The following is an 8201-nucleotide window of genomic DNA, read 5'->3' as shown; positions in this document are numbered from 1 at the left end:
AGTCCTAAGGATCAAACGATGATCGATAATTGTCGAACATCGTTGGATTTATGTAGTCGCATAACATGATAAATTGCATAATAACATATATATAATTCATTTCCAATAAAATCACACAATATCATTCAATTTAATCAACATTATATAGAATTCAGTTCATATGAACTTACTTGGAAAAATTGTAGAAATGTCAAAGTACCAGGGCATTTTGGTAATTTTCTATTCTCCCCTATTTTCCACTCGATCTTGATCTAAATTAATAGTTTCATTCAATCTATTAATTTAGATAGTAAAACAATGTATTTTATGTAATTTATTCATTTTGACATTTTACAAAATTACCCTCAAGTTTTACTTTTATTCAATTTAGTCCTTGAGCCTATAACATGCAAATTAACCATTTTTACCAAAAATTGTGCCTAGTTGAATACTTATGGAATCCAATACAGCCCATTATTGCAACAATTTCACATCAAATCCTTGTATTTTTAATATTTCAATAATTTAGTCCTTAATCGATAAATTCATCAAAAATCACTTAATAAAATTCTTTTAAATAACAACTAATATCTCAAATTCATAATTTAACATCTACAATCACAAGATTCATCAATGGCAACATTCACAATCTTTAATAGTTTCAAAATCGAAGGTACAGGCTAGCTAGACCTAGTTTGAACGATTTGTGTTGAAGAAGAAAACCAAAAAGATGATAAGAAATTAACCATTTGTTTTTATTTTATTTTAATTTAATATACCAAATTACCATTTTAACCTTGGTTAATAAATCAATAAAACACCAATTTCATGCCCATAATTGTCCAATAACTCCTTGAATGGTCTAATTACCATTTAAGTCCCTCTTCCTTTATTGAATAAACCATTTAATCACCGATATCAAATAGTGATAAAATTTTACATTTTTATGATTTAGTCCTTTTAATTAATTAACTATCGAAACATTAAAATTTTCAATGAAACTTTAATACCACCTTAATGATACTCCTTAAATATTTATAAAAATATTTACTGCTAGGTTTGTAGAAAGGAGGTCTTGATACATCTTTTTTTAAAACCACTTGACCTTAAAGTCTTACCACTTGAACTCAATAAATTGTTTAAATAACATAAACTATCAAATCAAAAACCTTTTCAAAGCCACAATTGACTCGTAAATATTAAATAATAATATTTACTAACTTACTCGTCAAATTTTGTGGCCTCAAAACCACTTTTTCCGACACCATTGAAAATAGGCTGTTATAGTGGATGTACAAGAGCTATTTTCTCATGTATTGGACATTAACTACCATGAAAAATTGGGTCATTTAATTATCATCTTGAACCAATAAAAAAGGATGATATATGTTGGATCAGTCTACAAGTTTACTGGGTCATTGAACCCGTCCAATCTAGAAGGAAAGAAGCCCAATTTGACAACCACACTTGGGTAACCAAAAATCAACTTTGAGATAAATATTTGGAGGTCCCTACACTTGGAAGAATTTTTGAAATTAGCACACAAGGTTTGCTTGAGAAATCATCCATGGCTAAATATAGCATGATCTTGTGCTCAAATCAAGCTACTAAATCACCCAGCTTTCCACAAATCATGGTCGGCCATGGGAGGGAGAGAATCAAGGTATATGTGATGCTATTTTTAGAAAAATCATCCACCAACTTCACCTGTAAATACCACACACTTTTCACTTTTCAAATCATCCCTTAACCCATTCATTCATCAAGTACCTCTCATTATTTTATTCTCTCATTTCTCTTCTCCATTTCCACGCCTAGCCACTCCATCCCCATTTCCATTCTTTAGCCAACAAAAGGCTTGTCAAGACCATCTCCTGTCTGGCCACCTTGAGAAACCCTTAGCAAAGGAGCAACAGACTGATCAGAGAAAAACCTCAGTCCGAAAGATTCGAAAGGCTGCTGAACTGAATTAGAGTTTACTTTTTCCTCATTGTTGTTTAATTTAAACATGTTTGCTAATTGTTTATTTATCTTGCAATGAATAGTGATAGCTTAATTCTATTTAGCTAGGATGATTATGTTAATACAATAATATTGGTTTGATTCATGTTTAACGTGTTTGTGCCTTAGTCGATCATGTTTTCAATTAAAATCAATATGTATTTCATTCATAAGTGATTGGATGCATTCAGATCAGCTGAGTGATCCTAACCAGACGAGGGCTAGTAGACTCATAATTAAAAAGTCCAATGCTCAATTTAGATCATTAAACCTAACTAAATTAGAGGTCCATAATATCTTTAGTTAGCTCTATTATCTTGCATGGTTTTTGGGTTTATGTGATTAAACTATTTCAAACTTAATTGTTTATGATCAGTGAAATGCATGTTTCACTAAGTAAAAGATCCGAGAGGATTTAATTTGGTTTCCAAACTTATAAACAACCAAGTTGCCATGGAAAGTTTTCTAAACATTGTTAAGCATGATGAAAATTAATTAAATTCATTAATATGATTATCCTAGCCTATTCAAGTTATTGATTGTTGAAATTATGTTTTTGTTGGTAAAATCTATTCATACAATTAGATCATTTGCACTTAGATTTAATTGCACAGGGATCATCTTACATCTAGATAATTTAGTTTAATCATCCACCGCTCAAAGTATTGTGTTCTTACCACTAATTTGTTAACTTATAATTTTACAAATAACCGATTAACATACACAGTCCCTGTGGAGTCGATAACTCATTTTACTTCCTTATTACTTAAATGACTATGTACACTTGCACAAAATCCCGTTACAAGTTTTTGGCGCCATTGTTGGAGACTGTTGCCTTAATTATTCTTTATGAAATTATTTTTGCAATTTGGTTTTTAATTAATTTCTAACATCACTAATTTATTCTTTATTTGTGATTTATTATCAGGTGTTCATGAGCATAGATCAAATCATTGATCTATTACCTGTAGACCCTGAAATTGAGCGGATATTTAAATAGAGAAGATACAAGAGATTAGCTCAAAGACAAGCCTAGGTGGACCTTGGAAATCAAAACGATGGACAAGGTAATGGAGAGAATCATATGCACAACCCAATCCTTATTGTTGATGATAGGGATTGTGCCATAAAATAATACGCTATGCCACTCTTTAATGAATTAAATCAGGGAATCAGAAGGCAAGATATCGAGGCACCCTAATTTGAATTGAAACCAGTGATGCTTCAAATCCTCCAAATGGTGGGTCCGTTTAGTGGTATGGCCATGGAAGATCCATATCTTCACCTTCGATTATTCATTGAGGTGAGTGATTCATTTACGATAGCTAGTGTGACTGAAGATGCGTTAAGGTTGAAGTTATTTCCATACTCATTGTGAGATCGAGCAGGAGCATGGCTAAATTCATTACCAACAAGTTTAATTTCTACATGGAAATAATTAGCAAAAGGTTTTTGGTAATGTATTTCATACCAAGCAAGAACGCAAAATTGCAAAATGAGAAAGTACTTTTCAACAATTGTATGACGAGTCCTTATATGAGGTATGGGAGAGATTCAAGGAGTTGGTTCGTAAGTGTCCTCATCATGGGATTCCTCATTTTATCCAATTGGAAACATTTTATAATGGTCTCAACGCACATACAAGATTAATGGTAGATGCTTCTATGAGTGGTGAAATTTTGTTTAAGTCTTATAACGAGGCTTATGAGATCATCGAAAGGATCGCTAGGAACAATTACCAATGATCGAAAAATAGATTAGTTATTAGAAGACGAGTAGCTGTTGTGTATAAAGTGGATGTGCTAACTTCTTTCTCTGCTCAAGTATCTTCTATTTCCTCAATGTTAAAATAGTTTACCACTAATGGTTTGAATAATGTTGCAGCTCAATCACTAAGTTAGTATGATGTTGTTTCCTGTGTGTATTGTGGGGATGGTCATTCTTTTGAGAATTGCCCTTGAAACCCTGAGTCTGTTTGATATGCAATGAATCAGTATCAAAACAGAAGTGGACAATGACCAAATTCCAACTTGTACAATCTATCATGGCGGAATGATCTGAACTTTTCCTAATTTAACGAAGGAAATGGACTGAATAATCATATGTAACATAGACCCATCTAATCCCAAGGGTTTTGTCAAAAAGCTCCAAAACCACCTCAAGCTGAGTCATCAAATAGCGGGGAGGACTTGTTGAAGGCGTACATGGCAAAAAATGACGATTTGATCCAAAGTCAAGCAGCAACATTGAAAAATTTGGTAAACCAAATGGGTCAGCTAGCTACTGAGCTTCGTAGTAGACCACAAGGAGCCTTGCCAAACAACATAGAAAATCCAAGGAGTTTGGGTAAGGAATATTCCAAGGTGGTTGCATTACAAAGTGGTAAGATTTTGGAACCCAAAGAGGTTGTGGTTGAAAATGAGCCTATTGAAAAAGAGGAAAGTCAACCAACAGTTGATGTTCCTACAATAGAAAAGTCATATGCAGAAAATGATATTATATTTATGTTAAGTTCGTATGATCGGTTATTATATTCATGTTATTTAATTGAATGATATTATGTTATTTATAATGAAAATTATTGATGCATAAACCAATCAAAACTATGAAGAAATGAAGTAGATTTGGTCTTGATTGAACCTTAGGCATTTTATTAAGGATTTCATGTCTCGGGTGCTAGTCTTTAATATCCTATCGATGGTTAAGGTCTAGCATTTGTTGCAGATTCTCCACAGCTCGTGTGAGCAACATCGTATAGCTTACATTTGTACCCACAGCTCATGTGAGTAGGCCCATTTCATGTCTCATGTGAGTAATGTTGTAAAGGAAAGGTTACGGTTATATGTTCAGGCCATTTTGTGTGAGCCTTCCCATGTATCCGATGTAATTCTAGATTGTTCAACGGGTAAGAAAAGGGAACGAAAAGGTAAGTATGCATTTGGATTGAATTATGATATTATGGAACACTGAAGGTGCAACATGTTGTGTTTATACATGATGAATCACATATCGTATAGATGATTTCATATATATATATATGAACAAGTGTACTAACTTGTGAACTTAATGTTGTTGTTAGGCTTATGCCAAGCTTATGGTTATGGTTGATTTCATGCTTAGGCTTATATTATGCAATTTATATTGTAAGTTAAGTTTTGTTTATAGGAGCCTACTAAGCATTGGTGCTATGTAGCTTCTTTTCTATGTTTTATAGATTATTAGAAGCTCGATTTGGTTGGAAGCTCGTTGGAGATCTATCACACCTATCCAACAAATATATCAGTAGTTTTTAAATGTTTTGGCCAAGGTGTATAATGGAATGTATAAGATGATATGTATTAGTAATTTAGATGTTTTAGTTATGAATTTTATGGTGATTTGGTAATTTGAAATGTATAAGATGATATGTATTAGCTTCACTTATAAGTGCATGTATATAAAGTTCATTGGTAAGTTTGTAATGGTTTGTTAATGGTCTTTCATGGTATGTTTTGTAGGATTTGGAAATGGCTAATTGCGATATGTTTTAATACCTAAATGGTCTAGAATTCTATGCATGGAATTAAGCATACAAACATGTATAAGTAGATAATGTTTGGTTGTTGTATGTGGTGCCTTTAAATGACATATTGACTAGTTGAATTAGGATATTGAAATAGGCATTTTTATGTGTGTTTTGGTGATTTTTAAGTCCCTTTAAAGTTTGCTTAAATGGGTTGAATGATTGTGCATGAAATGGTCTTAGAAATTGTTTGATTCTAGGTGAATTTTGGGTCCACATGGCCTGAGACATGAGCGTGTAACTCAGCTGTGTGGGACACATGACTGTGTCATTTGAGGGTTCCTTTGTAGGCAAGTCAATGAGTTACACGGTCCAACACATGGCATGGCACACGGGTGTGTGGGACAATTGAGAGAGTTACAGAGCCTGCCACATGGGCGTGTGACCGTACTCAAAGAGTTAAATAGGTGAGGACACGGCCTGGCCACAGGACCATGTGACCCCTATTTTCAAGCTTTGCTACTTTTCCCAAATTTTCTTAATTGTTTCAAATTTGTCCCAAGTTTTGTTAGGGCATCTAGGGCTTTATTTAGGGACATGATGCATGTTTATGAATGGTTTATGTTATGATTAAATTATTGAATGATTTAAAGTTTAAATTATCCCGATTGTACAATAATGCTCTGTAACCCTATTTCGATAGTAGAAATGGGCTAAGGGTGTTACATTTAGTGGTATCAGAGCTACGATTTAGTCGATTCTCAGACTGAATGTAGCATATATGGAGTCTAGAAATACATGTCATTTTATAACCTATGATACTGTGATAACTCCTGACTCAAATTGAACTATGTTTCATATCGATAAGATGTCATCCAACCGAGCTGATTCTGATGAGGTTAAAAGTAATGCACAAGCCTCAATTCACAGAGTAGCTTCTAGTGGTAGTAGGCCCGTGTCTGAGGGCTAGGGAGAAGAGGCTAAAGAAGCCTTCTTCCAGATGATGTCTGAATGGTTTACAGAGTTCGTAAGAACAAACCTGTTGGCTCAATGATCTCCACCCCATCTCGTATCCCAATCGGTCCCTGTAATTCCTCAGGTTTTTGAACAAATACATGCAAGCAAGCCTCCGATTGACAAAATTTTAAAATATAGAGCTGGACAATTTCACGGTTTAGCCAAAGATGATCCAGAAATAGCTGATTTCTGGTTAGAAAACACTGTGAAGGTATTTGACGAGCTATCTTGTACATCGGTTGAATGCTTAAAATGTGTTGTTTCTCTATTGAAAGACCCGGCGTACTAGTGGTGGAACACATTGATTGTCGTAGTGCCTATAGATCGTGTGAATTGGGAATTCTTGCAAATAGAGTTTAGAAAGAAATATGTTAGCCAGCAATTTGTTGATAAGAAATGTAAAGAATTTTTAGAATTGAAACAAGGCCGTATGTCAATAGCTAAGTACGAGAAAGAATTTGTATGACTCAGTTTGTATGACTCAGTAAGTATGCCTGGGAATGTGTACCAACAGAAGTTGCTATGTGCACTTGGTTTGAAAACGATTTAAATGAAGACATCAAGTTTCTAGTCGGGATTCTTAAGCTGAAAGAATTTGTGGTTTTGATTGATAGAGTGCACAAGGCTAAAGAACTTAGGAAAGAAAAAAGAAAAGTCAATTCTGATGATATGGGAAAGTGACCTATGGGAAATTCGTTCTCGTTACCATTAAAGAAATCAAAGGAATTCTACAATCGTTCATCAGCTTCAGAAGGTTATTTTGGGATAGATAAAGGAAAGCAGTATTCGAGCTCAAAACCTCAGGCTACATCTGTAGCAAGTGTGGGTAGTGTCGAAAACAACAAGCCTGAATGTCAACAGTGTAATAGACGACACTTTGGTGAATACAAACTGAAAGATGAGTCGTGTTTTAAATGTGGTTCTTATGATCATTTTCTTAGAGATTACCCTGAGAGATTAGATAAGGAGAAGGTTAAGAATACTCATTCGAGTAATACAGCTGTGAAAGGGAGACCACCCCGAAACACTGGAAATGCGGGTAACAATCGAGGTGGAACAAAAGATTTTGCTGTTAGATCTAAAGCATAGGCACTAGCTAGGGCTTATGTGATTTGTGCTTGAGAGGAAGCTTCAACACCTGATGTGATTATGGGAACATTTTCTATCTTTGATACTAATGTTAATGCTTTGATTGACCTGGGGTCAACGTACTCATATGTATGCACAACTTTAGTAACGGATAAGAAAATACCTTTTGAGTCTATTAAATATGTGATTAAAGTAACGAACCCTCTAGTCAATATGATTTAGTTGATAAAGTTTGTAAAAACTATCCTTTGATGATTCAAGGTTGCAACTTTCCATCATATTTGATGTTGTTACCATTTGATGAGTTTGATGTGATTTTGGGTATGGACTAGTTAACTCAACTTGATGCTGTTGTAAACTGTACACGAAAGCATATTGTGTTAATATGTTAGAATGGTGAAAAGATCTGAATTGAATCAGATAGACTAGATGATACATCTAATATTATCTCAGCTATGATGGCACAGAAATATGTTAGAAAGGGATATGATGCATATCTCGCATATATATTTCATTCTAGTGTTTTAGAATTGAAATTAGAGTAAGTTCCGATTGTGTGTGAGTTCACAGATGTATTTCCAGAATAATTACCAAGGTTACCACAGATTAGAGA

At 34.0% G+C, this 8201-nt stretch overlaps 1 non-coding gene across 1 annotated transcript; it reads right to left on the bottom strand.

Moving 5' to 3' along the window:
* Positions 1-3466: 3466 nt before the first annotated feature.
* On the bottom strand, positions 3467-3571 carry LOC128039431 (small nucleolar RNA R71). The gene has a single exon (XR_008193934.1). It is a non-coding gene; the product is annotated as a small nucleolar RNA R71 (small nucleolar RNA).
* Between the last annotated feature and the right edge of the window lie 4630 nt (positions 3572-8201).

Source organism: Gossypium raimondii, chromosome 2, assembly GCF_025698545.1.
Source record: "Gossypium raimondii isolate GPD5lz chromosome 2, ASM2569854v1, whole genome shotgun sequence".
NCBI classification, from domain to species: Eukaryota; Viridiplantae; Streptophyta; class Magnoliopsida; order Malvales; family Malvaceae; genus Gossypium; species Gossypium raimondii.
The sequence above is the reverse complement of the archived record's forward strand: the minus strand, read 5'-3'. Positions and strand labels throughout refer to the sequence as shown.